At 51.0% G+C, this 27,680-nt stretch overlaps 1 pseudogene; it reads left to right on the plus strand.

Annotated features, from left to right (window-relative positions):
- On the plus strand, positions 1–26,921 carry LOC103266296 (annotated as a pseudogene).
- The last annotated feature ends 759 nt before the right edge of the window (positions 26,922–27,680 follow it).

Consider the following 27,680-nt stretch of genomic DNA (forward strand, 5'->3'; position numbering starts at 1 on the left):
ATGGGGCTGCTCAAACGCTTTCCGCCTGCAGGCTGCAAAATGCTTCCCAGATGTGACTTATACTGTGTAAACGTCATCATCCCCGTGACGGAGAAGGTGACAGGAAAGTTCTGAAACTCGTAAAATGATGCCGTGTGTGCACTGCACTTTTTAGGTTTCTCGAGGTAATTGCTGTGGGTCATTGGTGCAAGCAGGAGATTGGTTATTGCTGGACAAGAGCTCGACTTTGTTTCCTTTTTTTTTTTTTTTTGAGTTGGTGTCTCACTCTGTTGCCTGGGCTGGAGTGCTGTGGCACGCTCACGGCCACCCCAGCGTCGACCTGCTGGGCTCCAGCGATCCTTCCGCCTCAGCCTTCCAAGTAGCCAGAACTACAGGCGTGCACTACCATACCCGGCTAATTTTTTTATTTATTGTAGAGAGGAGGTCTCGCCATGTTGCCCAGGCTGTTCTCCAACCCATAGGCTCAGGCAATCTTCTCATCTCGGTCTCCCACAGTGCTGGGATTACAGGCTTGAGCCACTGCACCCAGTCAACTTTATTTCTTAACATCAGGACACCCAGGTCCCTGGCCAGACAGTGTCATTTCTTCTTTTTTTTTTAAGCAGGACTTATTGAGAAGACAGAAAAGCTCTCACATGGGAGGGGACCCCAGGGGTTTGCTCCAGAGTGTCACTTCTCAACTGAGTCAGCTGTCCTGCATGGCCCCTCTCACTCTGTGGTAAGGCTGCAGGGTGTCTTGGAGCCGGACTTCTCTGTGCCAGGAGAGGCTCTTGGGTGTCCCTTTGCCAGTGGACAGGAGAGAGGCCAGGGTTTACTCCCAAGGGGGGTCAGTAGGGCCACTCTCCTGCCTCTTTTTTTTATTTTTTATTTTTATTTTTTGAGTTGAAGTCTCACTCTGTCACCCAGACTGGAGTGCAGTGGCCGTACCCGGCCACCGCAGCTTCGACCCGCTGGGCTCCGGCGATCCTTCCGCCTCAGCTGTCCAAGTAGCTGGAACTACAGGTGCGCACTACCACGCCCGGCTCATTTTGATTTATTGTAGAGATGAGGTCTCGCCAAGTTGCCCAGGCAGGTCTCGAACCCGGGGGCTCAGGCCATCCACTCACCTCAGCCTCCCAAAGGCGCAGGATGACAGGCTGAGCCACTGAGACCAGCTTCTCCTGGCTCTTGATGCGCAGCTGAAAGGCGGTGAGTTCGTTTCCACAGCTCCCCACCCTGCACGCGGGCCTTCGCGGCTGACGTGTGCTGGGGAGAAAGGCCCCTAGAGCGCGAAGCGATCACTCATCCAAGAGGAAGCATGGGAGCGGCCGCAGGAGCCGGCTGAGCATGGGGCTGAGGCGGGAGACCTCCACTCAGCCTCCTGCATGTGATGTCGAGAGGTGTCAAGAGATGCCACCTGGGGAGTCCCCTGGGCTCAAGATGGCCTGAGGGGGCGGACTGAGCCCTGGAAGGGTCCGTGGTCATCCACCAAAGCCCAGGTGTTAAAGGAAGTGAGCCCAGGCCCCTGGCAGGGTGGACCAGGCTGGCTGGGCAAACGTTGGGGATCCTCCCCCTTCTCTTACAGAAGAGCAGGGCACAGGGATGCCATGAGGACGCGGGGGAAGACGCTCACATCCCACGGGGCTCCCTCTTCATGGCTTTGGGACTAGACTGGGTACTTCTGGGACAATTCAGAGGGTGGTCTCAAGACAAATATCCGAACTCCCCTTCATCTGATCAGGTGAAGGCTTGAGTGATTACCTAGAACATTGAGAACATTTTGAACATGAATCTGTTCAAGCCGATGAAACAGGTGATTCAATTACATTTGTTTTCAATTACATTTGTTTTAGGCCTTAAAGATCTTAATAAACAACTGCAATTTTTTTCAACACTAAAGCAATGCACATTTTACTCTGGTGAGTTATCCTCTTGTTACCCACTGTGGTTTCCATAGCACTGTGACAAAAATATTTCAAATTCTTTTCGGGCATTAAAAATAATCCTGCAGTTGTCTATGTTTTCTTTCACAGCCTTCAAAAGAATTATAATAAATTCTCTCCTCCAATTTGGAGACAGAGCACGCTTTATTTTAGTTTGGCTCAAGATCTTAGAAAATACTTAAAAGTTGTACGCATGGTACAGTTATTAAGCTAAAGCACTGCATTGATAATACATTTGACACAATAAAGAAGAATCCTTATTGAAATTGCAGTCATAAGCAAAATGAATGAAAACTGAATATATAAAAGCCTCCAGAATAATCACAGCATAATTGACATTGAGTAATATTTAATATTCCAGTTTATGTCTTGGCAGAAATATGTCCTAAATCATCCAAGGGAAGACTGTCAACTATAAATAATACGATTGTGTTTTTGAGAGAAACATGAACAACTTCATGAAAGATACAGAGCTAACGTAGAATAATCAATATCTCGAGAGAGCTGTGGAAACTTTTCACAGATAAGGTGGTGGAATTCGCCTCCTTCTAAGGAGAGACTAGGATTATGACCCTGCCAAGAGCTGTTCCATTCTGCACTGTGGTTAAATACATAGACCCTTCTAGAATAAAATACATATTGAACCTTTGCACGCGTCTCCATGGACAGAGGGCTGAGAAAGCTGTCTTGGCGTTTCCCAAGAATCAAGAGAAAGATCTCAGACATTTTTTGAAAAGCCAAGTCAGAGCCCATGTTCACCCAGGACGATGCTTTCCAAGAAAGTCTTTGTGAAGGCAGCAAAGGTGACTCGATTATATAATCACAGAGTCAAATTTAAAATGTTCCTCATTCAACCTTCATGATCGCATGCCATCAGCCCCGCAGCCAGGGGATCATACCCTCTGCCTGGGCAGTCCGGCCTCACCCCTCAAATGACAGTCTGGTCTATTAAGGAATGCCACAATGTGAAAAGTCTTCTTACACATCAGGCCTGTGTCCATCTTCTAGCTATTTTCCTTCTCTAAGCAACCTGGAATGAATCTGGTCCCTTGACCACAGGGCTCTCCAAACATTTGAAATCTTGACTTTTTTATGAATGTGTTTGTTTGTGTTAGAAAACCATCTTGCTTCCACACCCAGAACAGGAGAGCAGTATCTGTTAGGCTTTGCAACAGGGTGTCAGTGGAATGTTGCCGTTTCCTGTTGCTGTGTTCAAAACCAGGCACGATGGCACCCCTTACTTGGCCATGCACCTGCCATTGGGCAGGACATGCTGGAGACACCTGAGCTCTTCTCTCCCGCACTCAACCTGGAGGCTGGGCCATTGGAGGCCCGTGTACCCCAGTCCCTGCTGGCTGGTCTCTGCTGGGGCTGACAGCCGGAGCAAGCATGTGCCTTTCATGGTTAGAGGGCCCAGGGGTGAGTGTCATCAGAGAGGGAGCCAGGAGAGACCTGTCACCTTCTACCTCAGAGGTCAGCACCATCATTCCTTCTGCTCCCTGTCTAACAAGGCAGCCACAGGCGTGCACTTGGGTTAAACAGTTGGGGAAATGGACCCCACTCGCCGAGGGGAGTGGGCAGGTTTAAAATAACACACAGGACCAACAATGTCACCATAGCCCCTGTTTGTTTGAAAAATGCCATCTACCAAATCCAGTGACCTGCAACCTCGTGGCAAAGATGGGCTCATTCTGAAGCGGTAGGGAGGTGAGCGGGACCTCACGTCGACGCCAGGGAGCAGAGCTCAGGTTGGAGCCTGTGAATTTCACAGCTGGAAACTCCAACTGTTTCTCTTTGGTTTCAACAATAAACTTGCTCTAGTCACATCCTGATATTCACATGCTCACAGGGGTGTAATACCATTCCCAGCCCCTTGGTATTCCCACAATAAAGCAGCATTTCAACTCTCAGTAAATATAAACATTTGAAAATATAGATTTGCTCGTAAACAATGGCATGTGAATGGTTGTGTGTGTGTCAGAGCTGAGACCAGTGCGTGGGAGGGGGAGAGAGGAGGAGCTTCAATGCACAATAAAGAATGTGGCCCATGACTCCAGAAATAGAGCGGGCTACCTGGTAAAGTAGTGAGCTTTTCAGCATGAAACAGGCAAGAGGTGACTGGATGATCACCTGTGCCTTCGTTAGGATACTGCTAGCTGTGGAGATAAACCCAGCCACATTCTTCACGTCTTAACGCAATGAGAGTTCATTTCTGATCACGTCCAGTAGCGTACCCAGGTTGGTAGGTGGCTGCCATGCAAGTGATGACCCAAGATCCATACCCCCCAACCTGCCGCTCGGCCATACTGCCGGCCGTGGAGTTCTCTGCTTCCAGCCAGAGGCCTGTTCATGAAAAAGTCGGGCCTGAATGCCACACGTCTCTTCCACTCCCATCTGACACCGTACACCAGCCACCTGGTCTCACCTGGACGCAAGGAGGCGCAGACACTGGCTTCCGTGGCGTGGAGTTGTAGAAACGTGGGCTTTTCGTGTCCAGCCGCTGGCTCTGCTACGTCAGGTTGCAGGAGGCTGAGCCAGTTATCTTTGAGGTCCCTACGACTCTAAGACTCTATACTTGCAATCGTGCATTTAAATGTTCAACATGGCCAAGACGGGGTGGGAAGGATGTCTCCCTCGGCTGCAGGTGTTGTTCTGGTGGGTGACAATACTGGTCTGCCTTGTGGCTCGGAAGGGCGCCCCACACATCCTGACACTCTCCAAACACCACGTGTGAGTGAGCATGAGGTGCAGGACACGAGGTGGTGGGAACCTGCCAAGTTCTGATGAGGGAAGAGGCCGTCTGCCGGGGTTGTCCATTCATGGACCATCAGGCCTCCCTGTAACTTCCAGCATCCTGATTCCACGGTCCCAGAGTAGTTTCACCCACCACGGTGTCGCTGCTTTCAAGGAAGGCAAGCATAGAGTCCTACTTACAAAGGGGCCCGGGATAGACACCCAGGCATTGTGGCAACTAGGGTTTTACCTCCAACCCACGGAAGGTCTCTATATGAAAACGGCTGTGTATCAGAGTCCAGCGTCCCTGCTCTGTCTTCGGGCATCTTGTCTCAACAAGACCTGGAGGTGACCTGAGGTGGCCGAAGGGTCCTCCTAGACCTTCGGGACCTCAGAGCAGACGCTGCGTGGCTCTGTCAGAAGCAGGTGTCTTCTGGGCTCGGGGTCTCGTCTAACAACAGTCGGCACAGAGCCAGGGAGAGGAGACTTGTAGGATCTGTGTGCTCAATTCCCATATTTGGGGTGGCAGAATTTGGAATCAAACGTTCTTTTTATAATGACAGGAACATAAGGGCCACAGAAAAAGTGAGAAGGATTCCAAGACTACCATCTTCATGAAAAGAAAATCGATTCAACGTCCTTTTAAATTCACCTAAGTGCATCAGAATTAGCACAATAGAATCTCTAATCTGTGGGTGCAAGTTAAATATAATTTGTACTCACATTCTTTTGCCTGTAAAGTACGATGAGATAATAAGTATTCACATCACATAAATAGAAAACATATTTGTATTAATCAGCACTGAGTTGCATTTGAAGGAAGCAATTTAATTAAACGTGCAATACAATAAATAACTGGTCATTAAAAACCTATTAGTGTTCTCGGATTTCCTGTGTCTGACCGCCTTTGAGTAACTGCTTGCCTATACTTACCTAAGTTATCTATAATTAAATACAAAAGCCATTTAAAATGCCATTAGGGTTCTGAATGGAGCGCACATTGGCAATGAAATTCGGAGTCTGAGCTCCCACTTGCCACGTGCCCCTCTGGCCTGCCTGTGTGCTACCTGCTGCACACGGCACAGACTTCAGTCACGTGCCCTGGGGTACACGTTTCAGAACAACTCTCTGTAATTTTCACTGATGAAGCACCTCCTCAGAACGGAGGCCCGGCATTTCAAGAGTCCTCCGTTACGTTCATTCATTCATTCAGCAGGCGGACTGAGCACCATCATCAGGCACTCTACTGAGGAAACGGCCCCCACAAGACAGATCCCCCCAGACCACCACCACTCCCAGACGGCAGACAGAGGCCAGCACAGAGCGGGCGCAAAGACGTGTCTGTTACAAAAATGAATCGGGTCACAGAGTGGCAATTCACCAAGCAAAGCACCCAGAAAGAATTGGGCGGCTCCTGTGCCCCACAGCATCCCCCTAGAAGGGACCAGAATTGCTGGCGCCTGAGCCCCGGCCTGTCCTCTCTCCCCGGACGACGGAGAGTCCAAGTTCTGTCCTCTGTGCCCTCCCGGATGAGGTTTTCTGGTCCAGTTCTTTGGACTTTGTGAAGAGAGAGGAGTGGAAAGAAAGGCAGAAAGGGAACTCGACGGAGGAGTCAGATGCAGAAAGGAGCTCTGGGGGGAGCAGGAGGCCAGGGGCCATGGGGATCAGGAGGTGCTGGTGCCTAGCTGCCTGGAATGCTCCGGACCCACGTGCTCCTGTGATTCAATCTGTTTAGCCAAGCAAGAGTTCCGCCTCCCGGACTTGCTTTCCCTGTGTGCTCCCAGGTGTGATTGGCACAGGAGAAATGTGGGCACGCTCGGAAGGCAGAGGCGACGGCTCGGGCCTGCTTTCTGATGCTCCGAAGGCCATGTGGGTTGGGGACCGTAGCTCTGGGAGCCAGCACCATCAGAAGGGCATGACATCCCCTGTAGGCCAGCTCTGTGTTGAGGCTGGAGGTGACAAGCAGGCAGGGTCCAGTGTGTCACCCCATTCTCCCTCCTGAGTTGAACTCTCCTTCCTGACTGCCAGTTCCGCTCAGCCCAGGCCAGTAACCAGACAGAAGTGACAGCCTTGCGGGTGCGTGGTCTTCAGCTCCCATACTGCAGAGGGCTAGCGCCCACAATAAATCCCTGACTCCGTATCACTCATGCTGGGCCTGTTCTTCAGCCGAGACTTGATGGGCACAGTTGTCACTAGTGCTTCCTCCCAGCTTAAGGGATAAACTATATGTTCACCTAAGTATACATGGATGGGGAAAGGGAGAGTCTTAAACACGGCTGCTGTGGATTAAATGACCTATTCACAGAACTAGAGACACAAAAATGTGTGTGGAAATTTCTTTGTTGTTGCCAGACTGAGTTTCTGCGATTCAGTCTCCTGAGCCTGGGCCATCAGGGTGGGGGTTTCCACAAGCAAAACCTCTGCAGAAGAAAGAATCCCGGCCAGCAGAATCTGAATGAAGACGGTGGAAGTAGCCCCAAGCCATCCCCGCTGAAGACGGCCCAGGGTGGAGACTGCCAGGAGGCAGGGAGCATCAGGACTGGACCTGAGAACCGCTCCTGCTTCCTAGAGGCTGCACGGCCCACACACCTGGTGGCTCCACTGGTCCTCTTCTGTCTGTTCTGCCGATCCTCCTCTTTCAGACGCACCCTTCTCCCCAAGGGCATCGGTCCAGCCGGCGGTCCCTCTCCCTATCCTCTTCCCTCAGTGGTCGTTTGAAACTGTCTTTGGCCACTTTGACACGACGGAGAAGGCGCTCAGAACAGTCACGACAAACAAGGGTGTGGGCCGGAGTAGGGGGGAGACACAAAGGGATTAGGGCGACTCTTCATATGCACAACCATGACGTTGTCTGTCACCATCAGGATGGTGACTGCTTCGGGGAGTGTGGAGACTCGAACCCCAGCTGCCTGCCTTTCCTTCCGAGCTGCTGCCTCCCACAGGAAGCAGATGGCTGGGCGCTGTGTGCTGGGTTCAGCACCATGCTACACACAGGTGGTGCTCCATAAAAGCTGTTTCTTTCCTTCTTTCGCCACACAGCGCGTCCTGCCTCCTGGATCCTTCCTTCCCTTAACGGTGGAGACCCGAGTGTTCTGGGGAGACTCTTGGCTGCTTTTCAACCTGCCCCCTCACCCATCAGCAGCCCCTTCCCAAAGTCCTTTCTTAGAGCAAAGCAATCCATGAAGTAATGTACTGCAACACTCTGTTCTCCCAGCAGGCACTCAGCAGCTCCGCCATTCTCTGCTGTCTGCCTCTGGGGTAGAGCACCGTGCGTTTCCAGAACACGCAGGCCCTGGCTCTTCTCTCTCTCCTTCCTGTCCTCCCTCCTGCAGGCCTCTGCCAGATGCCTTGTGACAGATGATGGGCTTTTGGGCAAATAGCTCCAGATCTCAAGACTATGATTCCTAACTACCAAAGAGTTACGTCGAGGAGAAAAATGTTTAAGTGCTGCTCTCTCCTCATCAAATGACTTAAGTATTTCGAGACGAAAGAGTAAAGAGAATGTCGTCGAGTTTTTCCTTTTCAGACACATTCTGAGATGCTTTTTAGTTTGACTTTTTTCTTTTTGGTCTTCATTTTTTTTAAAGACAAATCTTTTAGATACATACATTGTGGCCAGGCGTAGTGGCTTATGCTTGTAATCGCAGCACTTTGGGAGGCCAAGGTGGGATGACCACTTGAGCCCAAGGGCTCAAGACCAGCCTAGGCAACATAGCTCATCTCTACAAAAAAAAAAGCAAAAAATTAGTTGGGCATGGTGGCATATGCCTGTAGTCCCAGCTACTTGGAAGGCTGAGGCAGAAGCCCAGGAGGTCCAGGTTGCAGTGAGTTGTGTGTGTATGCCACCGCACTCCAGACTGGGTGGCAGAATGAGACCCCGACTCAAAAATAAAAACACACACACACACACACACACGCACATACACAATGTGCCACTCCTGACGTTTGGGGGTTGAGTGCATTACTGTATACATACTCTGGAATTTTCATTACAAACTTTAAATGCGAGGATGGAGGTTTTGCCCTGGTCCCCCTGAGGGCTGTCAGGGGTCCAGCTGGAGTCTGGATGGGTGTCCAGACCCTTCAGGCTTCCAGTCTCTGATTTAATTGCCTTCTAGATACAAAACAGGGCTTTTTGGAGCCCAAAACTCTCAAGCAGCGAAGAGTTTCCCTGAGTTTGAGGCAACTCCATCCCCACACTATCCCAGCTGGGTCCTCTCCAGGGCTCAGCAGGGCTCACCTTATCTGTTTGACCTGGCCTTTCTCTCGCCCTCTTGACCCTGTTTCCTCAACAAATCTCTCCCTCCTTCTGTCTTCACTATCTCCAGTTTTGTATCTTTACTTCCATCTTTCTAACATTGTGTCACATGTAACTCTGTGATTACTATCGATGGATTGCATGCTATGGTTTCCCTGACATTTTAATTTTTATCCAAGGAATATATGTCCAAGGTCACGCGGGAACGACGAGAGAGGAGTCCAGCATGGCCATGGCAGCCTGCGTGTCGCTGCTCCCTCTGCCTCCAGCCATCCCATGCTGGGGTTTCCTGCTTCTGCTCATGGTTCCTCCTATCTAGCTCACACACTGGCCTCTGAGTCCTGACTCCGCACCCAGTGGCTGTCTGAAACTACAGCAAGGACTCAGTGTGCCTGCTGCCCCGCTCCAGCTTCTCCACCATCATGATGGCGCACTATCAGGTTTTTGTCCTGTGGTCGGTGAGCTGGATAACATGGCGCAAGTGACGCAGATTGCCACCAGCATTTCCAGCCAGCCACCCTGACAACACATCGGCCTTGCGAGCTGAGAAGTTAGCAGGCTTAACTTTTTCTTACTTTTCCTCTGAACCACAAGTTTCTGGGCTTTTTTTCAAAGGAATGATTATTGTCTCCCCTTTTCTTGCACGTATCATAACATCAATCCTTTTAAGCATTGATCCTACAGTGTATTTTTTGGGTCCTTCTGCTCCTGGAGACCTCCCTGGGGAGAACACCCACGTCTGGATTCAGTGACCCCTGGTTTCCCTCCAGGCTGGTCCACTGCCGCCATCCTTGGCCTTTTTGATGCTGTCCTGGGATAGAGCCCCTGTTTCCCTCCTCTTCCTTGGTTTATTCCGCCGCTTGGTTAAGTGCATCCTCAAGAATTCCTAAGAAGGAATGCATGGGATATAAACTTTCTAAGCTCTGGAGAATGTAATTAACCTCCCCTTATACTCAGTAGATTAAGCACTATTTTATTTCTTAGACTTCCAGGTTCTGCAATACAGTCATCTACTTTACTTAAAAATTCTCCTGCTAGCCGGACTCGGTAGCTCAGCCTGTAATCCCACACCTTGGGAGGCTGAGGTGAGTGGATTGCCTGAGCCCGCGGGTTCGAGACCCACCTGGACAACTTGGTGAGACCTCATCTCTACAATAAATCAAAAAAAATTAGCCAGGCGTGGTAGCACGCGCCTGTAGTTCCAGCTACTTGGAAAGCTGAGGCAGAAGGATCGCCGGAGCCCAGCAGGTCGAGGCTGCGGTGGCCGGGAGCGACCACTGCACTGCAGTCTGGGCGAAAGAGTGAGACTCCAACTCAAAAAAAAAGAAAGAAAAAGAAAACCAAAGTGGGTAGTGCCTGGCATGCCTGGAACACCTAGAGTTGAAGTGATCACATGAAAACAGCAGAACCCTCAACACTTTAGACAATAGAACGACCGACTGAAAGAGACGACAAAATAAGTGTGATTAAAGACTTGAAACGGAGGTTCAAATCCAAAGAAGAGAAGGAGCATGCAAAAAGGAGACGGACTCCTGGCTCTACCTGGGACCCAGGAAACTGGAATGAGCACAGGCCCCCACCACTCCTGAACAGCAGCAACAGTGAGACACACAGGCAAAATCCTATGCCTCCCACTGGCTGAGCGGACTGTCTCTTGGCCAAGGAGCCCACAGAGAAGCCTTAAACACTGAGCTCCTGGCCACACCTCACAGCCCCCTCCCTCACTCGCCCCCAATAACCACCTTTCCTGAGGATTAGACAGAAACCAGCCCCTGTGAAAGGCCTGCTTCTCCACTGGCTCCCACAACTGACCAGCCCTCCTTCTTAAGAGTCCACCCAACAGGGACGCTTCCGGCCGGTTTACAGAGGCTGTGCACGGGATGCCTGTGTCCTCTGTTTCACCTTTTGACAGAGAGAACCAAATTTTAATGCATTTAAATGTTATGTCTCCACCTCAAAGTGGACATGGTCATGGTCTGTATGTAGCATGCATGTTTGCTTACTACTCATGGCCACGACCCCCTTCATGAAAATTCACAGCTCCTCCTGTAACCTGGTAAATGCATGTACTCGGGCAGCCTGTTGGGCATAAATTCCTGGTCCACCCATCTCTCCTGGAAGTGCCTGCTGGTGGCTTCTGCCAGAGACTATGCTTCCCAGCCTGCAGGATTGTAGGCTGCCGTCCTTTATAAGAAATAAAGCTCTTCTTTCCAAATGTAAACCTCGTGATTCTTCAGTTGACAACAGCAAAACAAACACAGGCAATCTGCAGCTTCACAACCTTTCCTGAGCACATCAGAGAGCTGAGGTTGCCAGGCAGCCAAATAGAGTTTCCTTTAGATTTTCCTTCTTTAGCAGATTTTTCTTCTTTAGTAGAGGGAACTTTGCTATCATGACCACTGAAGATGGAACCTAGCCTGTTTGGGAAATTGACTGTCTTCTCTTTCTCCTGATTTCCCAGAGGGTCACATAACAACTTAGTGTGGTGAGATGGGACTTTAGCATGGGTGACTCCACGTTGATTTTCAGTCGGGTCTATTGAGACACGAGCTGAGTCCAAAACAATGACCTTCTAATTCTTTTTTAAACTTCACAGACTGAATGTGTGCTAGCCAGGGCTGGCAATTTAGGGGATTGAGACCTACTGAAAGGCTCTCCCCATCTTCCCTCCTTTCACCCCCACCCCCAACACACACACAATGACTGCAAGAGTCCTGAGGAAGGGACGCCTGTTGTGCAGCCTCCAAGGGAAAAGCATAAAACCCGCCCAGATCCTCCACATCGTCCCCCTTGCTGAGCAAAATATTTCACGTCTAGGGAAGGGCAACACACTCTGCGGCCCTTAGGGTACTGGTGAAACCCACTGAGGCCCAGTCAAGGGAAGAGAAAAACGTCCTCCATCCATGGTGGGTGTGACAGGCACGATCTCTGAAGGGCACAGTGCCTGCCAAAGAATGATCTCAATCAGAGCCATGAAGAACACCAGTCTCCTTCCACCGCTCGGCGAACAGGCCTGCAGGTGCAGAGCGAGAGCATAGAGACAGACTGTCTCTGAAGCTCAGGCCAAGGGAAGACCTAACGCCAAGGCAAGGGCCGACATTGAGAAAAGCCGTCTGGCAAACCAGGCCCACCCTAAACACAAGGTGACACTAGAGGAATCCAGACTTGTGGCTGTGGTCCAAAAGACCTCCAGGATGGCTAACAGTGGGAAGGAGAGCTTCGTGGACCACACTGGTTTTTAAACCAGGAAGAGATCATCTCTGGTGTGGATCGAAGGTGCTCTCTCTTCAAAGAGGGGAAGGGCAGGTTGTGTATCACCCAATAGAGTCACACATCTTCAGCAGGCTTGGGAGAAAGCTGTACGTGTTTATGCGGGGGATCGAGTGCATGTGCAACGGGTAAACATGTATGTACCACACCACCCATGTTCATTTTGGGGTGGGGCTTTAGCATTAAAATGAGGTGGACTTTGGCTCTTTACATCAAAAGGCAAGCTACAGCACGCAGAGAGTTTATATGCAGCCTCTAGAAGCTGCTGAAACTGCCTTAAGGTCTGCAGGTGCTTTTCAGGAGAGAGCGCTTATGAGGCCATTGCTCTGTCCAGTCAAGGCTGTCATGGTCTGGGTTGTAAAGCAGAGTGAGGTGGGTCTGGCCATTTGTTATTAGGGAGTTTCACAAGAGTGTGTTTTTCCTTGTGGCTGTAGGAATTTAGGAAATTGCCACGCCAGTACCCTGAAGCCTCGGCCCGTGGGTGTTTATTTGGACTCCCAGATCGCATGGTACACTGAGTGTAGCCCCAAAACAACGGACTCCAGGCCCAGCTCAGCCCCTGCCTGGGCTGGCTCTTACCCCACACGAAGGCTCAGCAGAAGGAGGGGCACACCCATCTCCAGGCAAACATCCGTTTACTTGTGTCCCTGCTGGCTGACACAAGATGAAAGCCTTTCAATGAAACACCGTATGGTTACAAAAAAGCAAGAAAAATGATCCCCATTGCCAAGAGACAAAACAACACGCATGGCATGGATTTTGGAACTATCAGAAAAGTAATCATAGCATAATTGATATGTTAAATAATCTAATGAAATAGCTGCAATATGTGATGTCAGGTGGGTAATTTCGGAACAGAGATGGAAAGTATTAGAAAGAACGAAATGGAGACGACGGAAACAAATACTGCTGGAACCAAGAAGAGTACTGTCAACCCAGTTGAGATGGGAGTCAGTAGGCTTGGAGATGGATCGTAGGAATTACCCCAACTAAAGAACACAGAGAAAAAAAGTGGGGAGAAAAACAACAAAAGGAAGCATCTAAGAGCTACGGAACAATGGCACAATGTCTAACATACATGTCATTGGAATTCCAGAAGGGGAAGAGACAGAAAATGGAGGAGATGAAATTATTTCAGAGGGGAAAAAATGGCTAAGAATCTTCCCAAATGAATGAAAGACACCAAACCACAAATCTAACAAGCTCAGAGACACCAGGCAGGATAAATACCTATGTGTGTGTGTACACACACACACACACACACACACACACACACACACACACACACACACACACACCTGTAAGCATATCATCTTCAAACTACTAAAAACAAAGACAAATTGAAAATATTGAAGGCATCCCAAGAAAAAAGACACATGACCCACAGAAAAACAAAGATTGTAGCTGACTTCTTGTCAAGAAACCATGTGAGCCAAAGGTAACACGGTGACACATTTTAAACCATCACACCAATCACAAAATAAATCTGAAGGCTTGTAATTCTGAATATGAACAGCAAGCAATAAAGCATCTGAAAAAACATCTTTTTGACTTCAGGATGAGCAAAGATTTCTTAAACGTGACACAAAAATTCTAACTACATAGGAAAAAGTTACAAAATCATTAAAGTTAGGAGCTTCTGACCAAGCCTGGGGCTGTGGGGATGGTAGTGAGTAAGACACAGAATGGGAACAGGGAGGGCACCGGAACAATCAGTCGTCCAGGCAATTCCTACTTTAACATAGGATTTATTTTATTTTATTTATTTATTTTTTTCAGTCAGAGTCTCACTCTGTCGCCCAGACTGGAGTGCAGTGGCCGCTCCCGGCCACCCCAGCCTCGACCTGCTGGGCTCCGGTGATCCTTCCACCTCAGCCTTCCAAGTAGCTGGAACTACAGGCATGCGCTACCACGCCCTGCTGATTTCTGATTTATTGCCAAGTTGCCCGGGTGGGTCTCGAACCCGTGGGCTCAGGCAATCCACTCACCTCAGCCTCCCAAGGCGTGAGATTATAGGCTGAGCCACCGATCCCGGCTAGGATTTATTTTTAAAGCTCAGAATTAATGCAAAAAGTCCATGATAAACATCAAAATATTTATGTTATCAAAATAAAAACAGGATCTGCTTTTTCAAAATCAGAGGAGTTGGCCAAGAAGAAAAAAATCTGAAGGTGCGATATGGGAAAATTACATGAAGAAAAAAATCTACTGGATGGAGCTGAGGATAGAAATCGGTGGAGAACCTGGTTGGAAGTGTAAGTCAACATGAGTTCTTGTTACTGTTATTTTTAAAACCATTATTTGAAAAAAGGTTTTAATCGCCCTGTAATTAGCTAAGTATTAGGGCCCTGAAGCAAATCATAGAAAAAGACAATTTTAAAAGGACAAATAAGCAGAAATAAAGCCCCAATATTAAAAATTAAGATCCATAAATAAAAACAAGATCTGCCAGGCTGAGATTAGGATGTGGTCACTGGAGTGTGCTGTGCCAGACAGAACCTGCAGAGGACAAGACGATGACTGTCCTCCTGAAGTCTCACAGTCATTTTTGTGGCCTCCTGGCTTCTTTTTTTGTTTTGTTTTGTTTTAGTTGGCGTCTCACTCTGTCGCCCAGACTGGAGTGCAGCGGCCGCTCCCGGCCACCGCAGCCTGGACCTGCTGGGCTCCGGCGATCCTTCCGCCTCAGGCTTCCGAGTAGCTGGAACTACAGGCATGCACTACCACACCTGGCTAATTTTTTGATTTATTGTAGAGATGAGGTCTCACCAAGTTGTCCAGGCGGGTCTCGAACCTGCAGGCTCAGGCAATCCACTCACCTCAGCCTCCCAAAGGCGCGGGATTACAAGCTGAGCCACCGAGCCCGGCTCCTCCTGGCTTCTAACGCTGGTCATGGGGGGTCAGATGCCGGTCTGATTTCTGTTCCCTCACAGAGGATTTGTTTTTGTTGTTTCCACTTGATTTGATTTGTTTTTGATGTTCACTTTTGTCTTGCTGGAGGATTTCCACGGGCTCTTTGCCCTTAGTATCCTGGAATTTCACAGGTGTGGTGGTGTGTGTTTGTGTGTGTCCTAAAACCCCACAGTTTCACTTGTGGGCACCAAACCTAGAACTACCCCCCACCCCACCACCATGTGCACCAAGACCAGTATGAGGACAGAGCACCAAAGGCAGGTGGACACCCTTTCCGGATGACACATCTGAGAATCATAACTTACCACTTGTCTTCTGAGTGGTCTCTATGGTTGCTCCCTCGGCTTCTATCTGTCAGCTGCAGACCGCTTCTTTCTCTATTGTTTTGAGAGAGCAACCGTTTGGAGAAGGCAGAAGCAGAAGCTCTCGGACCTCCAATCCTGTGCCTGGTTGATGGAGAGTTGAAAGGCAGAGGGCACAGACAGCAGCGGTCACGAGTACGAATGACGCCTGCACGCCACTGGGATGAGCTCTCGGTCTACAAGGCAGGCAGGTTGAGCGCTGTCCCTGCTGCATGGTGCTCTTCCCCATGGAGGCTTCTGTCCCCATCACTCTGCACGCCGTGCGGTCGTCTCTGGTGTTCAGTGCTGTGTCAGCATGGCTCCTCCGGGGTCGGCCATCTCCACAAATCATAAAATCTCAGCCTTAGACAGCCAAGCACATAAAAAGCTCAGAAACACAGACAGTGTGTTGGACATCCTGTTACCCATTACATACATTCCGAATAGGTGACAGATGTTCAGCATTACAATCTAGGAACGTTGTCTCAGATTACTGAAGTGCATTCAAAGGATTAATTGAATCTGAAAAAAGATGGAGAGAACAAAGGCTCAAAACGATCCTTCCCGACAGGCACCCATAGGCCGCCTGTTAGCGTGAACAGATAAGTTAGGAAACACCGTTTTTCCAGGGTGCCTGCCGGCTGACGGAGACAAGCCAATGAAGCCACTTGCTCTGAACCCAGGCAGGCCCCTGAGGATGGCTGACGCACACACATCTCCACACATCCCACCCTCTGCGGGTCTCAAAAGAAAGCTGAGCTGCCGGGCTGCAACATTCCTCCAACTCTAACTCGAATTCCATTCCCTTCACCACCCGCCCCATCCACCTCCCCCGAAGTAAGTATTCCCAGATCCTCCCCTCAGTGCTCCCCCTGTTGGCTTCCTGCTCCCCTGAACTGCTCCATCTGTTCTCCGAGGCACTCCTCCCTCACCGGCTCTCACACACCGCCTCATCCTGAAGCCCCTGCGTATCCAGATCTGCTCCCTCCAGTTCGGCGGCTCTAACAATCCAGCTGTCGCTTTTCATCTTTTATTCTGGACCCATACCTCTTCCTTTTTTCTACAACATCCTCTTGGAATTTGGCATAGACATACCCCTTTCTAGTCTTCTAACCACAAGTATTCCTTTAATTTTTTTATTTGACTGAAGATGGTGTTGTGTCCTGGCTCCTCACCCTAAAACATCTACTCCTAGATGATTTATTGGACATCCTCTATACCATGTTTGGTCTCTTACGCTACTCATTTTTGGACTTCAACTTAGAGTTGGTGAATTCCCTCCTTTCCAAGACATAGCTCTAATTCATCTTTTTAACCCTTTAGCTGTACCCCTTAACATGCTGATGACTTCGGCTGGGTCACTTGCAGTAGTTTTTAGATTGTTTCCTAATTGTACTTCATGTCCTAAGAAAGGCTTTTTTAAGTCTGGAGCCTGATCTGTCTTGGGGGTAGGAATATTTATCCCCCATTGCTCTGGTTGCCTTGGGGAGAAATTTCCCCCAAACATTCTTGGTCTCTGGCCCCATCCCTTGCTCCTCCCCACAGAGAGGGGCGTGCTCTGGACCACATCATTGGCCCGGGGTCACCATCTCCACCAACAGTCCTAACGGAGGACTTCCACCCCCGGAGGAAGGTCCGCAAGTCATGCCACCAACACAGCCGCAGCAGAGGGACGCTGTGTCCCCACTCGCCTGCTTGTGTGACGGCAGCCCAACTGGCCCTGAACTTAGATCCCAAGCCTGCAACCTGCTGAGCTCCTCTCTTATCCCTGATCCTTTTCCCCCAGACACAATCTCCAAAATGAATTCACTTCCTTGGTTCTTCTTAAGGCTATATCGGGCTCCTTAATTCTAGCTAGTTGGCCAAGTTTTCACCTTCTCCAGCAGCTTCTCTCATCTTATTTTTCTTTATTTTTTTCTTTTCTTTTCTTTTCTTTCTTTTTTTTTTTTGAGTTGGAATCTCATTCTGCCGCCCAGGCTGGAGTGTAGCAGCATGCTCCCGGCCACCATAACCTCAACCTGCTGGGCTCCGGCGATCCTTCCGCCTCAGCCTTCCAAGTAGCTGGAACTATAGGCACACGCTACCACACCCAGCTAATTATTTTGATTTATTGTAGAGACGAGGTCTCACCAAGTTGGACAGGCGGGTCTCAAACCTGCAGACTCAGGCAATCCACTCGCCTCCGCCTCCCAAAGTGCTGGAATTACAGGTTGAGCCACAAAGCCCGGCCTATTTTCATTTTTTAAGAACAGGGTCTCACCATGTTGCCCAGCCTGGTTTCGAACTCCTGAGCCCAAGGGATTATCTCACCTCAGTTTCTAGTGTAGCTGGGATTACAGACATGAGCCACCACATCTAACATTTTTGATGCTGACACAATTTCAGTGTTAGTAATGCAGGAGTGCCATGAGTACCACTTATGCCATGCCATGTGCTTTACATGCATTCTTCCCTCAACGGCCCTAGAAGCAAGATCCGTTATAATATCTTCACCTCAACAACAAGGAAACCGGATTTTAACGGCAGTAACCAAGTTTCTCAAGGCCACACAGTGGGGGAGCCAGCATTCACATTCTGGTCCTTTAAGGGGCTGACCTGCTTCTTCCCCCTCCTGCCCTCCTGCCACCCATCCCCAGTGTCTAGTTCCTCCCCCCCTTCCTGACCACATCCTTCAAAGCTTCCCCCTTGTAGCTCATAGCTCCCACCCACGGGCCACCACACAGGTGCTCTTGTCCCCATTTTAAAGACAAATAAGCCGAGGCCCAGAGATGTTCAATAACCTGCCTTGAGTGACACAGAAGGTGTAGCACTAGGCCTTGAACCTGCAACTGTCTGGCTCCAAGTCACCTGCCTTGACTGCTTTGCTGTCCTTCTACCATTTGACATGTATTTGCCTCTCCAAAGAGCCTTCATTATGGGCTTAGTGTCCTGAAGAGCAAGTCCAGGCCTGGTGTGTTTTGCAAATAATTTTCTACATCCTAAGATAAGTGATCCCACCTCTTAGTGGCTCCGTGTCTTCATCTGTGGCAGGGAGAGGATGGGCCAGGAGGTCCCCCAAGACCCTTCTTTGTGACAACATTCTGTGAAGCAATCCAAGGAAGAGATGGGGGAAAACGGGGCAGACAGAGGGTCTCCCTTGCCCAGAGTCCTCGGGGTGCCCGGGGCCCAGCCTGTGTCATCCTGGAATGGCACCGAGTGTCCTGGGTGACTATGTCCGGCTACTACGCGCTGACCAGAGCCTCCAGGCACCCCTGAGGACCTCAGGGGAAAGGAGGCTTCCTTCTGGCCCAGGGACAATCTGTGTTTTCCGTTCACTGGCCTCCCTCAGGGAGATCTTTTCCCAGCTTGCTGCCTGGAAATGCAGATGCCTCCAAAAGACTTCTCAAAAACCTCTCCACAAAGCCAGTGCAAATTCATCCTTGATGAGATGGAGTCCGGCATCCCTGCTTGAGGAGGGCCGACGTGGGGGGCAAGGACCAGCCCCTCCCGCAGCTGAGGCAGTCGCGAGGAAAGGAGGCGTGGGTGTGGGAAGGCCTGTTCCAGCCCCATGAGGGTCCCAGGTGAAGCCAGGAACGCATCCAGCAGGGCTGCATCTGTACCAATGAGGAAGGCGGTCCCCAGAGCCGTGCTGACGGGAGGTGGCCACCCGTGGCGCTATCCCACAGCAGTGTCAGTGTCTTCAGGGGAACCTTAAAAAATGCAGAGTCATATTTGCCATATGTATACCTGACAAAGGCCTAACATCTAGAATCTACAAGGAATTCAAGCGTGCTGAAAGGAAAAAAAAAACAACCCTACTTAAAAATGGGCAAAAGATATGAAGAGACACTTCTCAGAAGAAGACATGAACAGCTGACAGACACAGGAAAAAAGGCTCAGCTTCACAAATCATCCAAGAAATGCCAATTAAAACCACACTGAGATACCACCTAACTCCGCTCAGGATGGCCATCATCAATAACTCAAACAACCACAGATGCTGGAGAGGATGTGGAGAAGAGGGAACACTCTTACATTGTTGGTAGGAATGCCAACTAGTATAACCTCTATGGAAAATAGTGTGGTGATTTCTAAAAAATCTGAAAATCAACCTTCCACATGACCCAGCCGTCCCTCTTCTGGGAATGTATCCAGAGGAACTCAAATCGCTCTATAATAAAGATACCTGCACATGCACATTTACTGCAGCATTATTCACAATAGCAAAAACGCAGAACCCACCGTGTTGCCTATCGAAAGTGGACTGGATAAAGAAAACGTGGTACATTTACATGATGGAATATTATGCAGCCACAAAGAAAACAAAATGATGAGCTTTGCAGCAACCTGGAAGGAATCGGAGTCTATAATACTCAGTGATCTATCACAGAAACAAAGATCTGAGTACCACATGGAATCACTGCTAAGTGGACCTTGAACATTTATCATAATGCCATAAGCAAAGGATTGGCAGTGGCAGGTCACTGCCAGGGGAAGGGGGCACATAGCATCAATAGGGGTACCCACACTTTACCTGTATGATCACCATGTATGTACCTAACCCTCATTTGTACCCCACATTTTAAAAATAAAATAATTTTTTAAAAATGCAGAGTCGTGGGCCCAGGACCTGCCAAGACAGAGCCTGTACTTTAACAAGGTCTCAGGAGACTTGGTTGATGGGCATGGAAGTCTGAGACACCCAAGGCTTGTCTGGGCTTAGCCAGGCTCAGTCAGCAGGAGGGTCTGTTGCTGACCACTGCAGGGCCTTGGCAAGTGTCCAGCCTGAGCCTTATCTGTAAAAGGGAACGAGTCTTCCCCTCTCGGAGATGTTTGGAGAATTAAATGAGTTCGTGCATCAAAGGACCTCATGCTGCATCCGGCCTGTGGTGATCGGGAAATGCTAGGTCCCTGCATCCAAGGGTTCAGAAACTCTGTCCGTGGCAGGAACAGACTGGTGCCTTCAATGTGATCTTCCATGGGCTCCAGTAGGTATCTGCTGCCCACGTGCCCAGCGGCACCGTTGACAGGAGACACCAGGGAGAAGCAGCCCACATGTCTGTCGACAGATGAGTGAAGGTGGACTATTCCTCAGGTTCACAAGGAAGGACACCCGACACACACTGCCTCGTGGACGAGCCTGGAGGACGTCATGCTGAGTGCAATCAGCCAGTCCCGAAAGGACAAAGGCGATATGACTTTACTTCCATGAGGCACCCAGAGCAGTCGACTTCATAGAGGCAGAAGGTAGAGCCAAGGTTCCCAGGGGCTGGGGAGGAGGCAATGAAGAGTCAGTGTTGACGGGGACACAGTTTTCACTGGGGAAGACGAAAAGGTTCTGGAGATGATGGTGGCGCTGGCTACACACAACACTGAAAGTGCTAAATGCCACTGACCCGCACGCCGGAAGTCAGTTGAGATGGCGACCCTCATGTTATGCGTATTTCACCACAATAAAACTCGAGTCGCTGACTGCTGATGGGCCCGACTATGGGTAGAAGCTGGCAGCTCCTGCCTGGGAAAACGTCTGGAAATCCCTGGCCTTGAGGTAGTCTTCCAGCCTGGGCCTTGGGGATGGTTTATGGCTTTGGGCATCTCACCTGGTTGGCAGGAGGGGCCGTGCCGCTCAGCAAGACTGTGGGGTGGCGGAGCCCGAAGGGAGCTGCGGCCTCTCAGACGGCACAGTCTGGGTGCCTCCGGGGCAGGCAGGATCAGCCTCACAGGGACGTGCTGCCACAAACTCTCCCAGGCTTGTGCCCACGGCCACTGTGTCTCGAGACTCCCAGAGGACCATCGCAGCCTTGGAAGCTGCCACCACAGTTCTGAAGACGGACTCAGCCTCTGCCTGGTGAGAAACGTCTGGAAATCTCTGAAATCGACGTTCCCCTTGTTGAAACTCGGGACATCTTCCAGCCTCGACCTTGTGGATGGTCTCATTGCTTTGGGTGTCCTGCCTGGCTGGCGGGGCGGAGTGTGCTGCTCCACGAGACCCCGGCTGGCTGCTGCGTCCCCCCGGGAGAACAATGCTGTGTCGTTGCCCAAGGCTCACCAGCTCAGAGTACGGGACTGTCACCCGCCAAGGTCTGTAGCGGTGAACTCCCCGCACGCACCCTCTCTTCTGCCCTAGGCTTACGCTCCCTCCTGGCAGTGCCCCCCGCCATTTGAAGACCGCCCTTCTTGATGGAGAAAGCCACGACGGGAGCAGAGTCGTCATGGTCCAGGCTGTTGCTTCTGACTGCAGTGGGGCCTGCGTCTCTGTCCTCCTCGTCCTCAGGGTGAGGGGCGCCCTCTTGTGTTGTTCCTAACAGCTTCCCAGGACTCAGCTCGTTCTTTTTTGGGGGGTCATAGTCTCACTCTGTCACCCAGGCTGGAGGGCAATGGCACGCTCACAGACACCATAGCCTCGCCCTGCGGGGCTCAGGCGATCCTTCCGCCTCAGCCGTGCGAGGGGCTGGAACTCCAGGCGTGAGCCACCACGCCCAGCTAATCTTTGGATATATTGTAGAGATGAGGTCTCACCAAGTTGCCCGGGCTGGTCTCCAACCCGTGGGCTCAGGCAACCCACTCACCTCGGCCTCTCAAAGTGCTGGGATGACAGGCTTGAGTTGCCACGCCCGACTGGACTCAGCTCATTCTAACCTGGAACATCCCTGGCAGGATCCGACAGTCTGGGTTACTCCACTGCCCTCACCTCTGAGGAGGCAGAGAGGAGGGGTCCCACTTTTCAGAATCCCGCAGGGTTGGCAATATCACAGCCAATGTCAGCTTGGTCTTAGGCCAAATGCTGTTGTAGGCCCAAACTGTACCGACACAATGACCATTTGTATACTCACCCTGAATCGTACCCCACATCTTCAAAATAAAAATAAAAATAATAGTCTTACAACCCAGCGCTCTTCGCCGCCCCTCCTGGTCTCGCGCAGGGCGGCCCCGGTGCTGGTGGTTGACACCGGAATTAAACAGCCACCGCATCAAGCAAAAAGGCAAAGACCGAGACCACCAAGAAGCGCCCTCAGCGTGCAACATCCAGCGTATTTGCTATGTTTGACCTGTCACAGATCCAGGAGTTCAAAGAGGCCTTCAATATGATTGATCAGAGCAGAGATGGTTCATCGACGAGGAAGGCTTGCATGCGGTGCTCGCCCCTCTAGGGAAGAATCCCACTGACGCCTCTCTCGATGCCATGACGAATGAGGCCCCAGCGTCCATCAGCTTCACCATGTTTGGTGAGAAGTAAAATGGCTCGGGTCCTGAAGACGTCATCAGAAAGGCTTTTGCTGGGTTTGATGAAGAAGCACAGACACCATTGAGGAAGATTACCTGAGAGAGCCGCTGACCGTGGGGCATGGGTTCACAGATGAGGAAGGGGATGAGCTGTACAGAGAAGCACCTATCGACCAAAAGGGGCTTTCAATGACGTCGAGTTCCAGCGCATCCTTAAACAGAGCAAAAGACAAAGGTGACTAAAAGAACTTTAGCTAAAACCTTCCAGTTACGTTGTCTTACTCTCTTTTTTATTTTTCAGACACTTCCCCTGTCCTTATAGAACCTGTTGCATGCAACTTAGTTTCACAGCTTTGCTTTTTTTTTGGTGTATTTATTCCAGACCTTCTGCCACCTAGCACTTGTATAATCAGACTGGAAATGAAGATGAGGTTGTAAATTGTTTTGAAAAAGAGATCACAAATAAAAATCGACAAATGTGAAAGCCCAGGGAAAAAAAAATCTTTAAAAGTGGTGTTTGTGTATATATACACACATCTACATATGCATACACGCACACACATCTACTTAGAGAGGGCGTCTTGCTGTGTTTCCCAGGCTGGAGTGCAATGGTATGATGATATCTCACTGCAGCCTTGAATCCTGGCCTCAAGGAATCCTCCTGCCTCAGCTTCTCGAGCGGCTAGGACTGTAGGTGTGTGCCACCACTCCCAGCTCCAAATGGCACATTTTGTGTTATGTATATTTTACCACAATAAAAAACAAACTTTAATTTTTGAGAGAGGCGTGCCAAGTAACACCAACGGCCAACGGAGGCTGGCCTATGACGCTGAGTCAGACGCCACCTGAGTAGAGGCCTGAAGTCTGGAAGGCGAAGTCTGATGGTGCAAACGCTGAGACAGTTTTGCTCTTTTTTAGCTGTACAAGTCTGGTGAGTGCACGTGGGAACGGGTTCCGGGGACAGCTAGAACCTGGACAGAAGAATGCAATTTCAGACTGGGAGCTTCTGGAATCTGTGAGGCAGCTCCGGCAACTGGGGTGGCTTCACCATTTCCGCTGCCTGATGACAGACGCCTGGAGTCAGCACGGAATCCCCCACGTGAAGTCCCAGATGAGTGAATGAGTGAGGAGGACGACAGGACATGGGGAGGGGGAGAGCTGGGAGTGTGGGGCAGACGGTCCCTGGAAACGGCTCACCCCTCGAGGGCCCACAGGATGCTCTGTGGGCCAGGACGCTGGGGAGGACAGCTTGGGTGTCTGAGCGGCCAGGCTGCATCTCTGCAGGCTGCCAGGCACCGTGGTGCAGAGGGCCCCGTGGCCTCGGCAGGACATGAGGCCCCGGGAAGGTGGGGGCAAAGGTGGCGTTCAGCTGCCAGAGTGGGGGACGAGCAGCACAGCAGGGAGTGGTGGGTGTGCTTGCCAGGAACTCTAACCCAGTGTGGGAGGCACAGTGGTGGAGTTGACTCTGAGGCGGCTTTCCTAGGAACGCTGGTGCCGGGCAGCCCTCGGCGGCCCTGCCGACCCACCTCATAAAAACTAGACAAGGGCAGGCTCAGTGGCTCAGCCTATACTACCAGCACTCTGGGAGGCCAAGGCGCGTGGATTGCCTGAGCCTGTGAGTTCGAGACCAGCCCGGGCAACTCGGTGAGACCTCGTCTTTACGACAAACCAAAAATTAGCCAGGCATGGTAGCACGCGTCTGTAGTTCCGGCTCCTTGGAAGGCTGAGGCAGAAGGATTGTCACAGCCCAGCAGGTCGAGGCTGCGGTGGCCGGGAGTGTGCCACAGCCCTCCAGTCTGGGCGACAGAGTGAGACACCAACTCAAAAAGAAAAAAACTAGACACGATGGAGGCCTGACTTGATGCATCGTGCGAGACTACACCTCCCTCAAGCCCGGTACTGAGTCAGCCACAGACACGGAGCCCCGTGAAGACAGCAGGGACACACGTGCTTTGCCAGGGACACTCCATCATCTCCAAAGACGGCCCCAGTAGCTCCCATCCACGTGTGCAGCCACTCCCATCCAGAGGCAGTGTCTGTTTTCTTTCCCCCAAATATTAGAAGTGGCCTCAAGTCACTTTGATGGATGGAAGACAGAGGAACTGACTGGCGTTGTGCTCATTTCCTGTGGGTCATTCAAATTTTCTAATAACTACGTGTAGAGAGCAAAAGAAGCAGGTAGAATTAATTTCAATATACCTTATTTAATCCCGTATACCTAAATATGATCATTTCAACACGGAACCAGTATTTTAAAAGTACAGGTGAGATCCTTTATATTCTGTTTCATTCTTTGTCTTTGGAATCCAGTTAGTACGTTACACCCGTAGCGCCCCTCAGTCAGGGCAGCCACATTTCATGTGCCCAGTGTCGCCTGTACTGGACAGCAGCCACAGAAGAATCCGTGGGCTTTGAATATTTTGTTGGGGGCACACCATCCCCCCAGCCTTCCTGGAGATGTTGCGAGCTTTTCAACAGCATTTTGATGATTTTCTGTCCTAAGTCACACAGAGCGGGTTTCTGTGGCTTACAACTGAGAATTCCAGTGAATATACCTCCTCCTCCTATTCTGATGCTTTTCTGGATCTAGAACAACATTCTACATTTGCGTGATTTTACTTGCTAGAAGATGGTTTAGTACTGGAGTTTGTTTTGGGTGTTGATATGGCTTCCGTGATGCTTCCTTCACAGACACTAAAATAGAGAAATGATAGAACATACTCAAAAACGGTTATTGAAGGCTGGTCACTGTTTCCAGAAAAAAAATGTTTCTTATAAAACACACACACACACACACACACACACACACACACACACTATGTAGATGTCCAGTCATGGTTAGGAGCAAACTTGATGTGGACTGTCGGGGGCTCCGGTGTCTGGCCAGCCCTACCTGGCCCCACCTCCAGCTCCCGCCAGGCCCTGCTGCCCTGCTCTCTCTCTCGGCCTGGGAACAGGTCGGTCTTTCCATGCTGCAGACCCTCTTCCCCGGCCCCACGTCTTCTGCCTCCCGTTCTCACGGCAGACTCCCGACAGGCAGTCTCCCTGCTATCTGCCCCTCCCAGCCTCGAGCCCTGGCCTCTGCCCGGTTGCTGAAACTGCTCCCCACGGCCGCTGAAGCCCATGTCCCTCTTCATGGTCACTTCCCTGCCCCCATGGCCTTTCTGTGGCCCTTGGCTTGTGCGCCCCTCTTCTGAGGTCCACGCCTGTGTTCCCGGGTCCCCTGGGCGCTCACCCCTTCTCCGTCCCGTCTTTGGCTCCTCTTCCCACGGCGCTCTGCCTGTGTTGGTGTGCTCCAGATTTCTGTCCACAGCCCGCCTCTCCACCCACGCGGTATGTTCTTCATGAGAGCTCTGATCCCACCTGCCCCGTCACCTTAACCCCCACGGCCCACCGTGATGGTCCCACAGTTTCATTGGTGTCCACGTGGGCTCACACCCAGCAAGCACCCATGTCTCCTCTGTGACAGCAGAACACTGATTTGGGTCAGGAGTGGCTCCTGACGCAGTTCTGGACGTGAGATGGAATGGACGTCCCCAGTGGCCGTCAGGGACTGCTCTGACACGGGAAGGCTCTAGACAGGGGCCTTCCCCGTCCTCCCGCCTGAGCGGGGCCACACCTGAGTGAAGCAGCCCTTCTGTGGCCAGAAGCGGGGAGCTGGAGACGACAGTCAAACGCCTCAGCAGGAGAAGGAAGCAGGGGGCTACGCTGTCCTCTGAGGCCTGTCACGCACCCGACATCTCCCGGGATGTGTTGAGGTCAGCACTTTGCCAGATCCTGTGGCGTCCACTCCCGAGCCATCCTGGAAGATGCGCAGTCCCGAGCCTCCGTCCTGATCTGCAGCTGCTGGCTGGACACCTGTGCCGTGTGTCACTTGCAGACACACAGCCTGTGCATTAATTCCCAACCCAGATGTCCCTTCCTCAGCCATATCCCCACCCTAGACCCCAGAGCGCTGGGAGTGGCTGTCAACTCCCTTTCTCCCATTCTCCTCCGCTTTCAATTAACCACGGAAACCCTGCTGCGCTTTTCCAAACAGCAAGTATTTGCGGGCCCCATCTCCGTGTTCCCTCCTCCTGTCGGGGTCTAGGGCGAAGCTTCAGCCCTTGCCGCCTCAGTCTGGATGCGCTGTTGAGACCGGCTCTGGTTGTGTCATGGTCTGAAACCCTCCTCACCCCAGGACGGCTCTGGTTGTGTCATGGTCTGAGCCTTCTCCTCACCCCAGGACGGGTCCACACTCCTCAGCAGATGCAGAAACACACGACCACGCCCATGTCCCTCTAGCCCCGCCCCACCTCCCCGCTGGAACTCTGGCGGTGGGGAGGCATGCATCACGTTTCAGCCTTCTGGGCTCTGCCTTGGTTCACACTGCCCCCTTTGCCTCAAACTCCACCTGCCAGTGTAGACCACTCCTCTTGGAAGACTCACATGGGTAGGCTTGGCTTCCCTTGGCCCGGGCCGAGTTGGGGGGCTCCATCAGGGCCTTGAGCAGTGTTTTGGCGTATGCATTTGTCTCCCCACCATGAATTCAAGGACTGAGCCTCAACCATCTTTGTTTTCCCAACACATACGAAGGGGGGCCGAGACAAACGGATCATCTTCGGCGTGCAGGCCCCTTGGAGTACTCTCGGAATTTGTTCCTCCAGATCAAGCAGTCAACCAAAGTCTTTATCTGGAAGTTTTCAGAAAGTTGCATCACGATTTGCAGAAGAAACGCCCCAAGTGGTAGCAAGCAGGCGACTGGTCCTTCCTCCACGACACCACGCCTGTCTACACACTGAGTGTTAGGCAGTTTTTGACCCAAAACGGTGTGATCCCCATGCCCCACCCTCCCTATTCATCCAATCTGGCTCTAAGTGACTTTTTTTGTGCCCTTGGATGAGAAAAACCGTCAAAGGGAAACCTTTTGCCGACGTGGAAGAGGTGAAACACAAAACGACGGAAGCCCGCAAAGGCACTAACCTTGACGAGTTCAAAAACTGTTTTGAGCAGTGGGAAAAGCGTCTCTGTAGGTGTATTGCATCAAACAGAGAGTGCACTGAA

Source organism: Carlito syrichta, unplaced genomic scaffold (genome assembly GCF_000164805.1).
Source record: "Carlito syrichta isolate Samal-C Ts95f unplaced genomic scaffold, Tarsius_syrichta-2.0.1 Scaffold99499, whole genome shotgun sequence".
Taxonomy (NCBI): Eukaryota; Metazoa; Chordata; class Mammalia; order Primates; family Tarsiidae; genus Carlito; species Carlito syrichta.